Genomic DNA, 21,472 nt, shown 5'->3' on the forward strand with positions numbered 1-21,472 from the left:
AAGTGGAACCACATTCACCATCTAGAGTAAACAATCTGCAAGCATAAATGAAACCATCTGAGAACTACTGGCCGGAAGCAACTTGAAATCAATGAACAGACTGAGAACAGGTCTTGTGTTAGTAAAACCACGGACAACGTAAAGAAATGGAGTACCTTCGTCCAGGACAATCAACCCTGTGTCAGTGTGGGGAGGTCCAGACTGTAAAACATCCGTGCAACTGGCAATGTTCTCCTGTATCTTGCAATGAGGAACGGAGTACGTACGTTGTCACTGCAGCCACCTACAATAATTTTCAAGAAGAGTCAGATTTCCGAGACCCGGGTTATGACAACGGTGGATGTTCGATTACCAGATGTTTACGAGTGAGTACCAGATCATGATACGCAGGTACAACATTTGTCTCGAAGTGGGCGTTCGCTACGTCGACCCGTTATTGTGAGTGGAAGCAGAAGCACTGCAACAACAACAACAACAACGTACGTACTCCAGTCCCCTCACTGATACACCACACGCGGGACATTAAAACGCATGGTGGCGTTTTCATTGTGCTCTCTATGTTGCAACTATTTTCAGGGTAAATTTGTTTTAGATTGTGATAGCCCACTATCGGCAGCCCTGAAAATGGTTTTTCGTGGTTTCCCATTTTCACACCAGGCAAATGCTGGGGCTGTACCTTAATTAAGGCCACGGCCGCTTCCTTCCAACTCCTAAGCCTTTCCTATCCCATCGTCGCCATAAGACCTATCTGTGTCGGTGCGACGTAAAGCCACTAGAAAAAAAAATTGTGATAGTTAAAACTACATTTATTTTTTGCACACATGTTGTTACCCAAGTTTCTCAATACGTTTTGCTTTATTTGACTATGATTTATTCTTTCATGTGTAACTTCTCACGCGAATAAATAAATAAATAAATAAATAAATAAATAAATATTCAATTATAATTATTCAATTCAAAGTTACACGCTGAACACTGGGGAGAAAAATTAATATTTTTGGAACAAGTATTGATTTGCATGAAAATTCTACCACGTACAGAGCATTTGGTAGCTTAATAAAGAAAAAATATATCTTGATAATATCTTAAATTTAATAACAAAAATACTTATGATGCATTGTCTCTGAAACCATCCACGGTGCTGATCTCATACTTCTGCTATATTCTGAGTGTGGAAAGTAATCTGGTCTAATCTGCTTTTCAATAAATATTATTTTTAAGGAATACATTTTAGCTGAGCTTTTAGAATTTTAACGAAAACGTTTTAACGCAGTTGACATTGATATACAACTACGAAAAACTCATGATGAAAATATCATGTTAAAGGAATTGTTAATTCCAGAGGAGAAAGCGCAGCTTTCGTCCGCAAAAAATGTAAATGTTAAGGTGCCAGTACATTTGTCTGTTAAGTCTTCAGCCCCAAGACTGGTTTAATTCTCAAATAGCACCACGAAAGGTTATGCGGTTATAAGGAATCTGTAAAAGCAGACGGAAGCGCTATGAAGAAACATACTGTACAAGACATGATGAGTGAGGTAGTTTGCCACTGCTTTCCTCACTGGTCTGAAAATGCTCTTGCAGTACGACTAGTCCTCTAAGCAACACCTTGCATAACACCCAGACGCATAAGTCGCGTTCTGAATAGCATTATTCAGCATCACCCGTACCTCAGTAGCTAAGCCCACCGGGTGGCCATGATCGTTAAGGCGTGGTTAGCCGGTTCGAGTCCCGTTGGTCGAAAACATTTTCACCATCAGAATGTTGGCCGGCAGGAAAGGGAGGTAGTGGTATACAATTCCTAATTAATACATTGCGTGCCAAAAGCCTGGATTAGATTACAAACCTCTCCGCAGTTCTCATATGCAGTGAGGGCATATGGTGATGGTGATTAGTCCGTCAGGTGGGGACATCAAACCTTGAGCAGACCCCTTGGTCCTATTCGACAGAAGTAGGCTGTGTACCGGCAGCCGGGTTTCACCCTCTCCCTTCCTACTACCATATATCAATCACGTCATTCATTTGATCTGATCTCATTAACTCTCGTGATAAGGTTGACGTCAAGAAGGGCATCCGGTCATAAAACTCGCTACGAAGATTCATCTCACTTCATACCCGACCCCGTACAGGAACGGGACAAGGGATGGACATACATACATACATACATACATACATACATACATACATACATACATACATACATACATACATACATACCCGTACCTCAGTAGCTTCCAAAATGTCACAGCTATAAACGAGTTCGAGACCTATGCGGAAGCTACATTTTGCACTGGCCTGTACAAAGGGACAGATGCGAAGATACTGCTTCCATCAAGAAATAGCAATGGACGGAACCTGTATAACTAGGATATTAAATGCCACACCCACTGCAGCATCAACTTCAAAACCCCACAACATGAAAACTACAAGATATTTCAACAAAAGCAAAAACCCAGCTGATTTAAATACTGTAGAGTATTGTGTTAGCTCTTAAAACTGATAAAACCGAACTCGATAGCTGCAGTCGCTAAAGTGCGGCCAGTATCCAGTATTCGGGAGATAGTAGGCTCGAACCCCACTGTCGGCAGCCCTGAAGTTGGTTTTCCGTGGCTTCCCATTTTCACACCAGGCAAATGCTGGGGCTGTACCTTAATGAAGGCCAGGGCCGCTTTCTTCCCACTGCTTGTCCTTTCCTGTTCCATTGTCCCCATAAGACCTATCTGTGTCGGTGCAACGTAAAACAACTTGTAAAAAGAATACTGACAATAATTTTTCCAGTACTGACCCCCTCAATAACTAATAACCTCAATATTGCATATAAAATAAGAACATCCAAACAACACCTTCTCAGTCAATTTATGGACAGAACGAGAGTGGTGGTAGAGCTCTGTAAATTTATGATCGTCACTATCCAAAGTTGGAGAAACATTATAAATGAAGATTACCGCGGAGGAACAGACGGTAGACAGACAATATTATCAGTCTATAGTAGCACATGAAGAAATAATAATAATAATAATAATAATAATAATAATAATAATGCCCGACTCATTGGCTGAATGGTCAGCGTTGAGGCCTTCGGTTCAGAAGGTCCCAGGTTCAATTCCCGGCCGGGTCGGGGATTTTAATCGCCAATGATTAATTCTTCTGGCCCGGGGACTGGGTGTTTGTGTTTGTCGCAAAACTTTCCTCTTCATATTCACAAAGCACATAAAACTACCAACCACCACAGAAACACGCAATAGTTATTACACCCCGTCCATACGGGTTGGCGTCAGGAAGGGCATCTGGTTGTAAAACAAATCCAAATGTGCGACACAGTTCGCACCCGTGACCCGACAGGTGTGGGAAAAGCTGTAGAATAATAATAATAATAATAATAATAATAATAATAATAATAATAATAATAATAATAATAATAATAAATAATAATTCCGCAGACCTGTGCTCACCTCCCTCACATCGCCATACTACTAATCGGCTGGCGACACGATGTCCTCCCTAGTCTGCAACGATTACTCTACTGGGTTCACTTATAGCAGGGGGTTGAAGTTCGTTAAAATGACCTAACTACTAATACCATGTGTTTCTACAAAAACGCCGAGGTGCCTGATTTTTGTCCCACAAGAATCGTTTCACATGCCGGTATATATATATATGTATGTGTGTGTGTGTGTGTGTGTGTGTGTGTGTGTGTTATATTTAAAGAAATTCGTCATCACGAAGAAACTGCAGTTGACTGGGAACAGCCCCATCACCCCCGCGACTGATCAGTTGGTGTCTCCGTGATAATAATCAAATTAGTGTTGAACAATACGCCGGCCCCGCCACCTAGAGGTGGTGAGCCTACCTCTCAGCTGGAGACCCCCGGGGTTCGATTCCCGGTTAGGTCAGGGGTTCCTAATATAACCCGATCTGAGGGTTGGTTCGAAACCCACACAGCCTAAGTGAGAAAAACTGAGGAGATATCTGACGGTAAGATAGTGGCCCAAGTTCAGAAAGCCAATAATAATGTCCAAGAAGATTAGTCTCGCTGACCATGTGTCATATCGTAATCTGCAGACCTTCGGGATGAGCAGCGGTCGCTTGTCAGGCCAAGGTCCATTTTGGTTGTAGCACCAAGGTTTTTTTTAGCTGGGCTGACTCAGGATATTTTATTCATAAGTTAAAAGTAACAAGTATGAATGTAGCAAGAATGATTGCTGATACAAACAGATGGAAACAACGGCAGAAGGGTACTGGGAATGAGAGCAAGGGTAAGTTCAGAATAAACTGGATTAATCGGCATCGGTGGTGAAATCATGCGGGGCGAATAGGTTACACCTTGAAGAATAACGGACTCGCCCAATGAGGGTAAGAGGAGTAGTAGGAGACGAAGGCGCCGACTGTTAGACTCAGTTTCTTAATTATCTGAGTGTAAGGAGTACGGAACTAAACTGAGGCCACAGAGCTAGCAGCAAACTGAGTACAGTCCGCGAAACTTTTAGTGCTACTTCGTTTTACGGGGTTGGGGACTAAGGAGGGAGCTACCCCGGTTCCGATAATACTGTCAACTGAATCGAAATGAAATCTGAACTGAATCGATAGTACGATCAATCGCTATGAATTTTCTAAACCTTCATTACCTTAAGCCAACAACTGTGTCACACACACATGATATAACATTTCTCGATGTGAATCTTGTTCCTAGCATTTTGGCTTTGCTGTGTAAGCAACAACAGTACTAGTACGTAAAATGTACGCCAGGTGTCTCACGGCGATGCATAAATCGAGTCACAGTTTGTGTGTCAAAGGTATACGAATCTCAAAGATAACCCAGGTCTATCGATTCAGCACTAGGGAACCGAAGTATTACTAACCGTTTGGCGGACTCTGCAGAGGAGACGCTTAGTTAATACACAGAAGCTTGCAGATAGAACGCTAAAAGGCATAACAATCTAATGCACAGTCGCTAAAAAAGAAAGAAAAGAACTGAGTGCAAGGTATTCAGTGAGTTCCTCACAAGTACACACGGTTTGTATCTCCATGCGAGATGAATTATATTTTGATAATAATTAAAATTCAGGTCTGATAAAACATACAATACCATTCGCTCATTCTTTATGTATATATGAGGCGTCTAGTATCAAAATCGGCCAAGTCACAAAATTTACGAAAATGAGTTAAGGTTATCAATTTAAAGTAGAAGTATAGCACTATTAGGTGAAATAAGAATATGCTCTAAAATCGTCCATGTCTTCATGTTATAGACCACTGAATTCTCGGTCGTGCAACAGAATCGGCCAAGTCATGCAGCCAGTGAATTCAAAACCGGCCAAGTCAAGGAACGAGTGACAATCTTCATGATACAGCATTATTGTCTGGAATCTTGTGTTGTTACATTAAGCAACAATGTGATAATACCAGTAGGTAAAATCGTTCCTCGTAATGTATATTCTTTGAAGTCATATTTTTGTTTTGTTCGTTTGCAACACTGATTTACGTATTCGCGGGCTTCTTACCGTCATTGGCGCCAAAGCAATCCTATTTCCGGTCTGCTCGTATTTTGTCATTATTGTGTGCTCTAACGTGGATATTGTTCCGAGTGGAGAACTGAAAAATTTACTTTCATACCTTGTGAAATTGTACAAAATTGCAACAAAAACGGCCAAGTCAAAATTTAAATTAACAAAAAAGATGGGTTAATTATGAGTTAGATTTCTCAAAACAGCGGAACTTAAATATTAAACCATTAAGGATATAACTGTGAAAAAAAATCTTTTCTGACCATCATTGCTTTGTCTCTACAGGTTTTTCGTCCATATTGAAAAATATGCCTTGAGTGACTTGGCCGGTTTTGATACTAGACGCCTCATATGTAAAATAGTTTATTTTGTTAGGATTATTTTTAAAAGTAATAATAATAATAATAATAATAATAATAATAATAATAATAATAATAATAATAATAATAATAATAATAATAATAATAATAATAATAATGTTACTTGTTTTTACGTTTCACTAACTACTTTTATGGTTTTTTGGAGATTCCGAGATGATGGAATTTAGTTCCATAGGAGATTTTTACGTGCCAATAAATCTACCGACAGGAGGCTGACGTACCTTCAAATACCATCGGACTGAGCCAGGATCGAACGTGCCTAGTTGGGGTCAGAAGGCCAGCGCCTCAACCGTCTGAGCCACTGAGCCCGGCTTTTTAAAGGTAATCTAGTGCAGTGTTGTTTATTGTTGTGTAGTACAGCGCAAAGCGAGGTAGTGAATGTTTTCGCGGAAGTCAGTAGCACTATTTACACGTGGTCGGGCTGTGTTTATGTTGACTCTCAGGCTCTATGAGACGTTTTCTTGGTTTTTTTTTGGGGGGGGGGGTCACACTTTTAATATTCTCGAGATACCACAGCAATAAACATTATATTTAAAACAGACTACACTTAAATACCTGAATGTGGTCTTCGTTTGGTCCCAATAGAGGAAGAGACTCACCTGGAAGAGAAAGAGAAGGCAGGTTAGTGAACCTCAAGTGGAAGGACGGAAGCTGCAACTCTCCTTCCGCAGACGTGCGCCCACCTCCCACACATCCGCCATATTAATAGTTGGCTGGCGATATCGCAGTCTAAGCGACAGAAAATTACTCAGGTGAAACTGCACTAAAACAGTCAAATATTTTTCTACAGCGTCCATTACAACCACATTTTGATACCTTGTTTATAGGACCAACATATTCCAAGACCGCGGGCTCAAACGCAGCGGAGGCAGTCGGACTTTTGGAGGGCGGGAAAAGTCCAATCGGGACTCCATGATGTACGATGTCGGCGTGTAAAACAGCTTTGATGACACATTTGGCGTTCACCCGATGGAATTACGTAAATCTCAGCCACATATCGCCCAAAAGAGATCCAGTTTACTTTGTTATCAGGTAAACTAAAAAGTAACACCGAAACGGACACTCAAGCAACCTAAATGGCTTCAAATCCAAATGCCTACACACGGCAGCTGAGGCTATTATTATTATTATTATTATTATTATTATTATTATTATTATCATCATTAAATTTTCATTAAGTATGGTTGTTAAGTATGTACGATGTACCTTACTGACTCTTCTAAACAAACTTTTCGCACCAATCTTCGAAATAATGCAGTGTTTAAAACACCGTTTGTCAATTTGTGGTCCATGCTTTTTATTTTGTAACGGATACCTTCTTCTAGGCCTCTTTTACCATTTGGAGGGTGGGAGTCAACACGTAATGCGGATTTGGCCTAGTTTTATGGCAGGATGCCCTTCCTGATTCCGATCCTAGGTGAAGGGTTATATTTACTATTGCATGTTTTTGTGGTGGTTGGTATTATGTGTCGTGTGTAAATGAGAGATGTGTTGAACACACACATCCACTCAGTCAGAAAAGTTCATTCTTATTCTTATTCTTATTCTTATTCTTATTCTTATTCTCTGCGACGTGCAAGAACACCGAGGTGGACATCCCCCACCCATTTCCACAAATTGTCGAGCCAAGATGTTCCTCCTCTGCTACGTCCTCTTGTGCCTTATAAGCACACGGTAGGCTACTTATGAACATTCCTCATAATATTGTGATCTATATATTCTAATTTCCTCGTTTAATGGTTTTCATGAGCTCAGGATAACAGCTCATTCTCTGGAGTTCATCTACGAGATTTTCAACATTCACTGGTCTATCCCCATCTCGAAAACTTGAATTCACTTTTCTGTGACTTTTCTTAACGTTGTGGCGCTAGCCACAATGCCGCGAAAATTGTGGGCTGTCGATCGGTACCAGTCTTGAGAGCCATATCTAAAAGATTTTATTCCTTGGCTTACATTGTTTACTGACGACTGCGATATGCGAGTACGTGAGGTCATGTCTGGCCTTGCGTGCCGCACAGTGTTGGGACTGATACCATTTACGTATAAAAACTATTTCCTTCTTAGTGAAAATGAAATCATATTATGAGAGTCTAACCTTGTGTGTGTTTGTGGTTTTTTTTCATACGTCTGTATGTACCGCAAGTGTAAATTTACTGTTTATCTTTTCTTTAGATTCAAATGTATTTGTAGCTGGCTGTTTGGTTTGTTACCAAAAGCCAATCGATTTAAAAAAAAAACTTTTCCACATTTTTCTTATTCTGCTCATATGTCGAGTATAACCATTGTCAGTATTATGTACTTCTGGCATGTATAGGAATAGCTTTTGAGGAAGCTCTGTCATTTACAACGTAGAGCCATCTTACGATGATCGCCTTAGATATGAAAAACTTTCAAGACTTCCGTAATTTCCCATACAGGTCATGCTTACTTCTATTAATGAAGAATCTCCAAATCAGAATCCTCATTTATGATAAGAGAAATATCAAGGACGTTCTGTGTGAAGTGGCAGGAATGTCAAGGGAGGGAGAAAAGACACTGGGCCGATTGCAGAAACGATGACTAGTTTTAAGCCTTAGACAATGTCTACCTAAACAACATCTAAATCGAACACGATTTTCCATTGCATAAACAATGTTCAGTAGTTGTTTAACTAGACATCGCTTAAAGTTTCAATTTTGGTTTGAAAATGGAGGCAGAAATATCTTTCAGGCAACTCTTTGCTTGTCGCAACCAATGAAATTCGTCGGTGCGCGCGCCGAACGCCAGTCAGCTGTTTGTCTTCCTAAACATTACTCAAATACGGCTAAGTATGAGCATGACTTGCCCAGAGATAAGAGTATCACTTTCGGTGCAAATTAAATCTCATCATAATATTATCGACACTAAAGCGACACGCTACCATACGGGGAAGTGTAGCTTTGATTATAGCGTTGTCACAGTGAGTGTAATCTACTCATAAATACGTTAGCTTCGACGAAGGGAAGATTAAACAATAGTAATGTGCAACCGAGTGTGTGGTACGGGCCATATAGATGTAGCTTGCATTCTGGAGATCGCAGGTTCGAAACGCATCATCGGCAGTCCTGAGGATTGTTTCCCGTAGTTCCCCTATTTTTATACCAGGCAAATTCTAGGGCTGTTATTATGGCCATGGCTCTTCTTCCTCAGTCCTCTTTAAACAATAATCACCACCATCATCATCACTTGCCTTTACCTATCTGATAGTTGCCGAAAACTAATAGGACTATACATATGTATATATATATATAAATCCCATACAACCTACTTTTTAGTTTTCACTATTATGTGTGTTTACTTGGCAGTAAATGTAAGTGAATCCCTCCCGGTTGATGTATGTGACAGCCCTCTGACGATCGGGACACGTAATTCTGATACGTATGTAGTCGAAGTGACCTATAATTCCCTGGAAATTACCCCATGTATATAATAAAATATATCGGTTGCCAAGAATTGTATTCAAATTGACAGTTACCGGATTGTCCCTTTGTCAGTATCAAGAAACAAGTCTCTCGAAAGGCGAAACCTTATTTTAAGATCTATCTCCTCGTACATGTGAAACGAATTGCTGCGATTTAGCAGCGGGCGACCCACTAAACTTTCTTCCCGGAATCGTCTCAACATGGTAATACAAATTACATGTCTCATGGTACATAACCTCTGATTGTGATTCACTCCTCTCATTTGAGGTTAAACTGTGCTCTCGGCAGTGTTTAAACATGACCGGTTGAACATCGATTTTAGACAGTGTCTAAGTGATAAATAACGTCTCCGCAATGCGGCAGCCATACTTAGGCATTGTTTAACCGTAGACATCGTTTAAATACCATTTCTGCAATCGACCCACTGTCTATTATTGCAAAACTTGCCCGAACAACCCGGAGAATGCTTTGAAATGTATGATGTACACAAGTGAATTAAAGTATATTCATTTCAGTTAAACATACAATAAGTGTATTTCACACATTTATCCCTGTATTTTAAAAAAACTTCACTTATTTACATTAACAGTCCGCCTCTGTGCTGTAGTGGTTAGTGTGATTAGCTGCCACCCGCGGAGGCTCATGTTCGATTCCCGGTTCTGCCACGAAATTCTAAAATTGGTACGAGGTCTGGAACGCGATCCACTCAGCCTCGGGAAGTCAACTGAGTAGGAAAGATTCGATTCTCTCCTCAGCCATCCTCAAAGTGGTTTTCCGTGGTTTCCCACTTCTTCTCCACGCAAATGTCAGGATGGTACCTAACTTAATGCCACAGCCGCTCAATATTCCCTTCCCTTACAAGGCCCCTGTTCAGTATAGCCTGGACGAAGTAGTGGTCCTCCTTCCCAGTTGTATCCCCAACACTACCTTTGAGGCGGTAGAGGTGGGATCCCTCGCTGAGTCTGGGGGAATAAAAACCAACGCTGTAAGGTAAACGGATTAAATTAAAATTTAAAAAATTCGAAGTGTTCAACCCTGTAACAAGGCAAGAGTAGTAATAGTAGGAAGAAGAAGAATAATAATAAGAAGAAGAAGACCTCAACTACCGTGTGTAGCCATTGTGATCTAGTACCATTTAGGCTGCCGGGAGTCAAATTCGACGTTCCGCTTGGCGATCTATAGCGGAGCTTCTAAATTAATTTTGTCCGATAAACATTTAATGTGTCACCAGATATCTTTTACACGCCGATATTGTACGACATGGAGCGCCGAAAGGATTCCTTCCCGGTCTTCGAACCCGCGATCTTGTGACCCAGAGGCCGACACTCTACCAATGATCCACAAAGTGAGGGAAAGAACAAGCTAAAAATATATGTGAGGAGATGGTAACACCAGGAAGTTATATGAGGGGGAGAAGAGTTTAAACAGTGTACCGACTGTGCTATCACATCAACAATATGAAAGCATTCTCATAAGTGATGCGTCATTTAACTACCTGTTTACCAGCACGATAACATACAGGTCAAAACAAAGTCCAAATAATGAACTGCTGTGACATAATGTAGACAAACATTGTACCTCATTCGCAAGCAAGCACACACACACACAAAACACTGTAGACCGTTAGGTGTGTCTATTAAGGAATAATGTTTAGCTTGCACATCCGGAGATACGTCACAGGGTCCCAAATCGGGATGTCTTTTGTTATTGCTCGCCGCAAGCAGGCAGCGGTCACAGGGACAATCTGCAACGAGTGTGTGTAGAGATGGATGGTATTTAAGTAACAGTTAAGATAACAGTGTTCCAGCCCGGTAACGTGTTATTAAATTACAGGTAATACAAATAAACCGGTTAAATTTGCGACATGCTGAGTTCTTCCCAAACCGTTCATTATTTAATTAGCTATATCGGTAATTTGTGTCATTTGGTAAGTCAGTTCACTTTATGTTACCTTCTTGATTTAATACATCTTCTTTGTGTTATCAGAAACACCGGTGAAAGCAGGGGCGTTCCCGTAGATTTGATTCACGCTACCTCTTCCTATTCGATCAGGCCAGGTGTTAGCGGCATTTTTAGCTCCTGCAACAATGTTCCACCACAACAGAATATTCAATCGTGGCATAGTATACTAGTTCTTAATACATCTCGTTGTGCTATTTAAAACTAAGCGGACGACATTTGGGCAATAAAAATATCTCAATACAGCCTAAATAGGCCCTAAAAAGTTTAAATGAATTATTACGACATAATGTGGACAAACACTGTATACTTGGGGACAAAACATGACGACCTCGCCTCACACCACTACCCTCGGGTGTCTATTAGCGGATTATAGGATTTGCTATGTGTACTGTAGTCGGAGTTGCCAAATCGTCTACTGCACTCGACACGAAGAAAGGGGAAAGACTGAAGAGAGTATGGAAGAAATTGGTTTGGCAACCTCACTACACCAAACAAGGATCACTTAGAACTCGTTAACTGAGCATGGTGCAGAGTGTGGACGACTGTTGGCTTCCAGGTACTGAGGCCGTCTTGTTTTGTCCCCAAGTATACTATACAGTACTTCATTCGAGCGCGAGTAACTTCTTCTTCTTCTTCTTCCACTTTTCCCTCACCCTCCCGTGTACGGATGCACATGTCCTGTTTAACGGCCGGGTGGCCTTCGTGACGCCAACCCGATGTCGGTGAGTTTATTCTGTAGTTGTTAGTGCGGTGTATTATGTGCAGATAAAGAGATGTGCATTAACACAAGCACGCTGTCCCCGATGCAGAGGAATTAACCGGACGGTCAAAATTCCCGACCCGGTTGGGAATCAAACCCAGGACCCTCTGCCCGAAGGCCTCCACGCTGATCATTCGGCCAAGGAGTCGTTCTTTGTATTAACTAATTCAAATTTAAAATCTCCCGAACCATGTTAAATAGAGGCCTTACTACACTTAGAAGTGCCAATTTGTTATTGATCTAAATTCTGCGAATATAGAATGAAACTGTACTGAAACTACTGAAATAATTTACTCCCCAATAACTGTATTTTTCAAACTTTTAAAAACGTCATTTTATGTTTAGTTTTAGTTAAAATATTGCTACAGTGAAATGATGTCCTTTCAACTTTACAAGATGCAATCGAGTGATGCTCTTCGCCGACCAACGAGATATTTCGAAACTAAAATTTACAAATTAACGTTTCAGACACTTAAATATGCATTTATCTCACAATAGGCACAAACGTTCAAAACAGGTATTTGTGGGCACTAACAAATGCATTTTATTCGTCATAATTTGATCTAAAATGGATTTAATTTTACTATGCATGTTTCACAATTACAGAAAATACAGATATTTTACGAAATATATACTCAGCTTAGTTACAACCCTGGAACACTGCTCCATCACGAAATAATATTTGGTCGAGGTAACAGCTGTAGCACGGTAGCTGCTGAAGCGAATCGCAGAGAAACATAATACTTCGTACTTTCGGAACACGTTTTTATTTATCACACATTACTGGAACATTAGCGGAACTGGAATGCCGAATCATGTTACTGAAAAATAGCCGATGAGCTCACATCTATGAGTCGGTATTTAGAGTTAGGAAATAAAAATATAGCCTAACTCTCCACCAAGAGAAGTAGCGGTGTGACATATATTAGGGCCGTACAATGCCACATTCCGGTTTGGACATGGAAATCCATACGAATCATTCCAGTCAAGGATTTCATTTTGTGAGGTTCTTCAAATATTTTTCTCTGCAACCATTATAGTTATTTGTGAGATTCTTTTGGTATTACATTGGTTTAACTTTCGGTAAACTTGAATAAGTGAGACCTGCAGTATAAATGAAATGTTTGCGAAAGGTAAATTATGTAAATCCTACTAGTTCATTGTTCATTACGAATGCCAGGGACCAACCAACCCACCAGAAGAAATAAATGTACTTTTATAACTTAACATCATAAAATGAGCGATATTTTAGTTCCATTCATCCATAATTCGACATAGACATCGTTACAAACTACCGCATAATAAAAGCTCCTAAACGAAGTTCGGCATATATGCAGAAAATAAACCAATAAATGAATATACACAAAGACCCAACCAAAGATTATACCCTTACGCTATGAAGAAATCAATGGTGATACATTAATAAACACGAAAATGCAAACTTTCTGAAATGCCCCCTTCCCCTCTTCCGCAGTGCCAAGGTGTCTCAGTAGAAAGTAACTAAACTACTAGCGACAAAATACTGTACATTATTATGCTGCGGCGAGTACAGCGCGCTACAGTGGAGCATCCAGCAGTTAGCCAGTGTGTTCCATACACAAGTTCTACGCGAGGTTTTACAATAATTTGATATATAAACAATGTCCAAAAATAGCTTGCACAGGTTATTTCCCTATTTAAACATGTTTTGATTAAAATACATCACATTTTTGTAATAGAAACTAAACAAATTACAGGTTAAACGGAGCAGAACATCTTATTTTTAATATAAACACTACGAATAGACTATACAGTAAATATTTACTTGGCTGTACAGATTTTTATGAGTCCAAAGGCTTCTCAGAATTTACTATCAAAATGTAGTAGTCCTATGAGTTATGTGTCATTGGACACATCTGCAATTATACAACATGTGATCTAAGCCTTACTATCGCATAAGATTCCCCGAGTTACAGTGACGTCCAGCACATATCCACGTTGTATAGTCATGTTCAGAGATGATCTTCTAAGATGGAAACTATCGGGAAAATATCACACATTATTTTCTTGGGCAGTAATACTGTCGTCTAGCTGCCCTAACTACAGCTTCGGCGTGCATAGCTCGTTCCCGCTTTTGCCTTGTCGGAGTCTACTGCGGGAGAAGTTCGCACCGGGAGCGGAATATATAAGGGCCATTCAAAAAGAAACGAACCGGAGGCTATAAAATTAAAACCTGTACCGTTATTTCAAGAGTATTACCCAGCATTGTTGAGGCACTGCGACACAAGGCGGTGAACGGCTGTCTCGTAAAATTCCTGGGGTTGCGTTGTGAACCAGTTCCAAACGTACTGCTTGACGTCGGTGTCCGAGGTAAATCGTTTGCCTTTCAGGGCCTTCTTTAGATCGCACTGAACTGTTTGGATGGCGACGACCCTGCATGCTTCCACTGGAGACTTTACCGTTTTGGGTTGGGTTCGATGTGATGACACCATGTCTCGGCTCCAGCGACCACTTGTGACAGGTACTCATTCTCTTCCTTGGCACAGCGCAGCCAAGAGAGAGGTCCATTCGACATGCTTCCTGTACTGCTTGAATACTGTGAGGCACCATTCGGCGCACATTTTGCGAAATTTCAATCTGTCCTCAATGATGGCGTGGACACTTCCGACGTTCACTCCGACCTCTGCGACAATGGCTGCTACCGTAACTCGCCCGTCTTACATAACGAGAGCATCCACCTGCTAGACAATGGCATCGGTAATGAGGTGTGGCGTTCCAGACCGTCATGCGTCGTTCCCTGAATCGTTTGTGTCATGCCTTGACCCTTGCAACGGACATGCAGTGTTTTCCGTAAATGTGTGCCATTCTTCGATGAATTTTCGTTTTCCTCGCTCCTTCTGCTCTCAGGAAACGCTCTACACCCCTTTAATCTTCCTCTGAAGCCTCCATTTCACGGTTTTCAGCACGACTGGGTGCAGTGGACGATCAACGCGTGCGCGTGCTTGCTCTGTCGTCACGTGGTGTGCACCCATGTCCCTCCGGTGCGAGTTTAGGACCTCAGCGCTCTTATAGGGACAGCACCTTCTTCCGCAGGCAATTGCATTACGATCCCATCAGCGGTTTTTTTAATTTCATTAACTCCGTCTCATTTCATTTTGAATGGCCCTCATAATTTCTGCCGCTGCGGGCGATGCTCGCGCTTGGACTGAAAAATGTTGTCTTCATTTTTTGCTTCAAGTTCATCTGATACAACACATCTTCCTTCGTCTCTGTGCTAAGTTTTATGCCCAAATTTCCAGTACATTAGTGTTGTTTGTTGATTTTTTTTAAAAGTTATTTGTAATTCTTTGAAAAGTTGTCTACTCCAGTCAGAATAGTGAATATGACTTACGACAGCACTCGAGACAAATGCATGATAGTCATTGCTCTTAACACAGAGAAATGGAGGGCAGGCTGACGGCTGCGATCCTGTTTGCAGAACCTGGCAAACTGGCGCCAAATTAAAATATGAATGCATTCCTTATGTAAGGAAGACGAATATTTAGCAAGGCCAGTAAATTAAATATTCACCTTTAAGTAGCATTAGTCCTCCAAACTGTCCATATGTTGGTTAAGAAGACAAATAAAAGAACAAAATTTAGAATACGATATTTAATAAATTAGGCTACAGCCTAAATTGACAATGAAATATTTACAAACTACGGCTGTTACAAAAGCGTTTTTCTTTTGGTTTTGACATTTATGATCGCTTTTATATGTCCTTCCTTTCATTTCATCACTTGAATAACACTGAATACGGCATGCATATTCGAACATTTACTAACAGACAGTCTGGCATCTTCCTTGAAGATGCAGTTAATAGAATCAACAGTTATATTTTCTATTAATTTCGCTTTAATTTGCCATCTGCCTTCATACAAATAATTTAAACATTTGCCATTAAAAACACATGCAATCTTACTGTGCCACACATTTTCTGCTTCATTTTAATAATAATAATAATAATAATAATAATAATAATAATAATAATAATAATCGTATGACCTAAGCTACCATGCGCAGACATTTTTATCTGACGCCATGTACGCTGCTTGAACGCCAATTTTCGACGTTCCGTTTTACTCTACCAGATTGCAGAGTAAACCGGATCTTGTGTAATCTATGAATGTTTTTAATTAATTTTTCCGGGTGATACCAGAGAACTTTTACATGCCAACGTAGTACGATATGGAGTGTTGAATGGACTCTTTTCAGACCTTCAAGAATTTGACTACCTCTGGCGGGTTTGAACCCGGAGGCCGATACTTGATGCACAAAGGGAGCTGTTGCAACAGTGATAATGCAAAATGCGGAACTGCATAGTCAACCACATGCATATATATTAAACTTCACTAGTTTTCTGGCGGTATGTTAAAATAAGAGTGCCGCGTAGCTGTAAGCGTGCATGTAGCCGAAAACATGTCTGAGATAGTGAAAAGTTAAACTGCTAGCAAAGAAAAAATAATGAGCGAGCTAAAAACAGCACCATTCATAACAACACAGATACTGACTACATCGCTTGGAAATGTGAAGGGAAGAAAAACGGGAATTCTTTTGAACTTCATTATTACAGTGGCCATAAGTTCCACAAATATTGCCAGACATTACTATGTGAACTCTTCATCAAGGCGAATCAGTAAGTTATGGGGTCCTTAATCTCTTTGTACTGTAAATGTGAAAAACAGGTGAATGATTTAATTTTCATAAAATCAACTAATATAATTTACCAGGTTTTCTCGCTAGATGGTGCGCATAGCGTTGGGTCGCAATATATTGCAAACTGTCACTTGTTTATCTCTAGTGTGTTTGCTTACGAGTACAACACTGCTGGGTACCTTGCATGACGTTACTTGTTACAGTTGCATCCTATTCACCTCGTTATGGCCAAAAAATAAACAAAGGATCAAGCTATTCTTTGATTTCATATTTTATTATTCAGGTGGATTTTGCATTTTGCAGCATTTTTTTATTATTAGATGTAGCTATTCTTAAGATAGAACCACAAAAATGGTCCCATTTGATTACGAATGACGGTCCTATAGGCGAAATCCACCATAAAATAATTTTATTAATATTTTACATTTTTACCTGTTAATCTCATGGTGGTTCATCCTCTATAACAATGGTTCAGACACTTCCCGCTCCACCAGGCGAGTTGACCGTGCAGTTAGGGGCGCGCGGCTGTGAGCTTGCATCCGGGAGATAGTGAGTTCGAACCCCACTGTCGGCAGCATTGAAGATGGTCTTCCGTGGTTTCCTATTTTCACGCCAGGCAAATCCTGGGGCTGTACCTTAATTAAGGCTACAGCCGCGTCTTTCCTAACTTGTAAAATAAATAATAATAATAATAATAATAATAATAATAATAATAATAATAATAATAATAATAATAATAATAATAATAATAATAATAATAATAATAATAAAGCTCCTGTAAGCTCTGCAAATCTAATACCGCCATATCCTTTTTACAAATGCAGCATTTTCAGGCACATCCGCAAAGGAGGAGAGTTGCATGTACCTTTCCAACTACATACTACCCGGTAATCGAACCCGGCCCTCCGAGGACGGCAGCTAATAGCGCTAACCGTTTCACTATGGAGGTGGACAAAATAGGAAATGGAATGTCGTATGGCTTTTAGTGCCGGGATATCCCAGGACGGGTTCGGCTCACCAGGTGCAGGTCTTTCTATTTGACTCCCGTAGGCGACCTGCGCGTCGTGATGAGGATGAAAATGATGATGAAGACAACACATACACCCAGCCCCCATGCCATTGCAACTAACCAATTAAGGTTAAAATCCCTGATCCGGTCGGGAATCGAACCCGGGACCCTCTGAACCGAAGGCCAGTACGCTGACCGTTCAGCCAACGAAAATAGGAAATAACAACACACGATAAACTCCGAGAAGAAACTAAGAGACTTCTACAAACACATCTGGGACAGATTGCATCTTTCCTTACAAAAAGCCTCATCTACAAAACAATTATTTTCAGGTGTCTACTGCCGACAACACGGCAAGATAATTTGCTACAGTATTTGTTTTACTCCGCACCAACACGGGCAGGTCTTATAGCGACGATGGGATAGAAAAGGGCCGGGACTGGAAAGGAGGCGACCGTGGCATTAATTAACGCCTAGTGTGAAAATACGAAACCACGGAAAACAAATATTAAGAGCTTCCAAGAGTGGGTCTCGAAACTCCCAAATGCAAGCTGACAGCTACGTGACCCAAGCCGCGCAGCCAACTCATTCTGTTACGCTAACATACTTCCCTCATTCATTCTAACACAATTCGTATCCAACCACGGAAAATTCCTTCAGTGCATTCACAAAATACGTGAAGCCACAGCATGCTAACAACTAGTCGTAAACGGGCTCACGTTCAGTCAACTGTTCATTTGTGCGAAGCAATTTCCGATCCCAGGACAATCAAGTTATTGAAGGAAATTTACCAAACCACAAGCCAACGAGATATATCAAACACTAACTCAGCAACTGTAGTTGTGTATAATCTCGATACTAAATATCCTGCAATATACCCAAAACGTGAAAAGTGGGTTGTAATAGTACCGTACCTAAAAAAGACGTAGATGGTACCGGAGCGACAGGTTTTATGCGTGAATACGTCCACTGGGATGGGATGTTAAATGCACGGTATAAAAATGAAGAAATGCACTCATGTTTAACATTCAAGTATCATATCAAGTATAACACGTCGATGGTACGAGAAGTACGATGCAAATAGCATACGGCTGACATCAATATTTCTTACAAAAGCTACATCAATGTAGGTATTGCTTTAAGTAGTCGGTGAGGTAGCTGGGTGTGATTTAGATTGAAATCCTGTTGCAAATGATAGACGTGTTCTGTGTGTTGTCATGCTGAAATCACCAGTGAGAACGATGCTTTGAGAATAAACTTGTCGGTTGCTATAGTAACCATCGTGCACTATCGTTGGTTATACTGTCACTTCCGTTTGCCTTGCAGTTGCCTTGAAAAAAAATTTCTCTTCACTCAACTTTCTCACGAATTTTTCCAATCTACCTTGTCGACTGTTGGATATTTTTCAAGTAAGATTGTAGCCTGGCTCGTTACAATCGTTTGACACAGAATTTTCTATCTCTTTGCATTCTCGAGTTACACAGCCTCGGCTGCTGCACGACCCGCAAATTCATGACTAAAATTCTTCCCTCCCGCGTATCCCTAGATGACCTCATTCGATCCAACTCAAAATCACGTTGGATACAATGATCCTTCATCTGTCGATCATCGTTTATTTAATTCGAATAAGTCAAGAAGTTTAGAAATTACAGGCGTGAAAAATCTCGCCTGAAAATGAGTCGGTCGATTTCCTGGGATGGCACCCTAATAGTTGACCGAAGTTACAGACGTACTCACATCAAAAATATGGGAAAGGGGAAATCACGCTCGGATATGTGCACGGCCTTATGCAGGTAGCCCACAACGAATCAATTAAAATAATAGAGCGGTTTAGAGTTTGGCAGGACGAGCTTGGTGAATGACTACACAAGCTCACTGATTCACACGAGTTTATAAATCACTCTTTAATCCACCACACCCACTTTCACACTACGGACATCTCTGTAAATTCTTCAAATTAAATCCACCCTCAAGATGCTCGAAGTTCGGGAGATAAAAATAGTTCCCAGCTAGGCCCTGGACCAGCAAAACAAGCAAATGAACCAAGTATTAAAGGCAAGCCTCCAGCTAGTTGGATTAAATATGTTGACTTCAAGGCTAACAGCTGGCTAATAAACTTTACCCACACTTCCACTTTCCATTATACTGAAGACACAATTCTCAGCGCCAACAGTAGACATCAGGAGATATTCCAAACTTTACGTTATATAGAGCAGTGGTTTCTAAAGTGGAGTCCGTGGCCTCTCGTGCTTCCTCTGTGGATCAGTCGTAGAGTGTCGGCCTTGTGGAATCAAACATGTCAAAGGAATTTTATAAAAGACGAAAATTTCGGCGCATCATGTTGTACAATGCAGGCATTCTACAGTCCCTGAAATTATTGGCAATGAAAATTGCTACACCATCAAGAAGTCATCAGATCTACCTGAGAAGTGCAGAATAGGTCGAGCACGGAAGAGTAGTTCCATCAACAGCAGCGCAACACGAATACCCATCTCACCCTGGGGATCAGTACAACATAGGACCATTAGTCGTTATGTAATTAAAGTGCGTTTGCTCGCGGTTCGTGCTTTACTATGCCTCGCTGAAGAATGCCGCAGGCGTACCAAAAGGTTTCTGACTTCGACCGCGGGAAAATTGTTGCATATGAAGACTGCGGATTATCCTCTGAGACACTGGTGGAATGCGGACGGCTACAGTGATGTGGTGGTACGAAGAATGAAGAATTCATCAACATGAAGGATAGCAATAGTTCCATCATACAATCATAATTCGGACGTGTTGCATAGCAACCAGCATTTCCACCCACGGTCTTAAGTCATTCACACACGCGGCATTCCTTTAAGACGCCTGATACTGGGCACGGTAATTAAAAGAGAAACGGTAGGTGTGAGGCGCAGTCGGCCGTGAACATGTGACGTCAGTGGACTCTAGTCTGCCAGGCACTGTAATTTACTGCAATTCAGTGTGCCGAGCGCGCCGCTTATCTTTCTTATCACAAGTATTTTTACGTCGTAATATAATATTTCCACACGAAAACCACTAAAATATTGCATACAACAATTTGTCTTATTATTTTGTTTGTGTGCTTTTGTAAATACTGCAGACCTACTTTGAGTCAAGTGACGTCTCGACCGCGCCAGTCTACTGCGCATCCGTCCGCCTCGTGACACTTGCCGTCTCTTTTCTAGTTACCGTGATAGAGGGCGAGTCCCGCATGGGTTGCCGTCGTTCCTGCATTACGCGTGTCGGTAAACGAGAGCGTGGTCGCCATCACACCGTTCCCGTACGACCATCGAAAACCCATCAATTCCGATCAATGGATAATAATACTGAAAACAAAAGATAGAAAAACAAGAAAATCTACCCAGCAACACTAAGGTCCGTACTCACCAACGCAAGTTCATAAACCGAGATAACAATTAACGTTATCTTGGATAATGGGTATTATCTTGGTTTAAAATTTTACCGGAGAAAGGTTGGCGGGTAAAATAGGACAAAAAAGAACTAAGATGTCACTCATTTTGAAACACATTTTAGGTTATCTAAAGCTTCCACAATGTCCATGATCGAACATAACCTAGAATTCCCAACACAAAGGTAGGCCTAAGATGAATTCTCGATTATAGCATATATGTATCTGGTGAGGCACACGACTATATATTGCCTTAAGGAACATTGCCTTGTTTTTGGAGTGAATTATATACTGTGTAGGCTATAATAATTTGTTTTCTTACTCCTTATGATAT

General features: G+C 40.8%; 1 protein-coding gene across 8 annotated transcripts in view; it reads right to left on the minus strand.

Moving 5' to 3' along the window:
- Positions 1–21,472, minus strand: part of Mrtf (Myocardin-related transcription factor) — an 814,655-nt gene that overhangs the window by 167,720 nt on the left and 625,463 nt on the right. Inside the window, exon 5 of one of the 8 annotated variants that reach the window (XM_068227571.1) lies at positions 6,437–6,480. The exons of the other annotated variants lie outside the window; for them this stretch is intronic. The gene's annotated coding sequence lies outside the window, so the exon portion shown is untranslated. The remainder of the gene's footprint in view (positions 1–6,436; positions 6,481–21,472) is intronic. 8 annotated transcript variants of the gene reach the window in all.

The sequence above is a fragment of the Anabrus simplex genome, chromosome 5 (assembly GCF_040414725.1).
Source record: "Anabrus simplex isolate iqAnaSimp1 chromosome 5, ASM4041472v1, whole genome shotgun sequence".
Classification (NCBI taxonomy): Eukaryota; Metazoa; Arthropoda; class Insecta; order Orthoptera; family Tettigoniidae; genus Anabrus; species Anabrus simplex.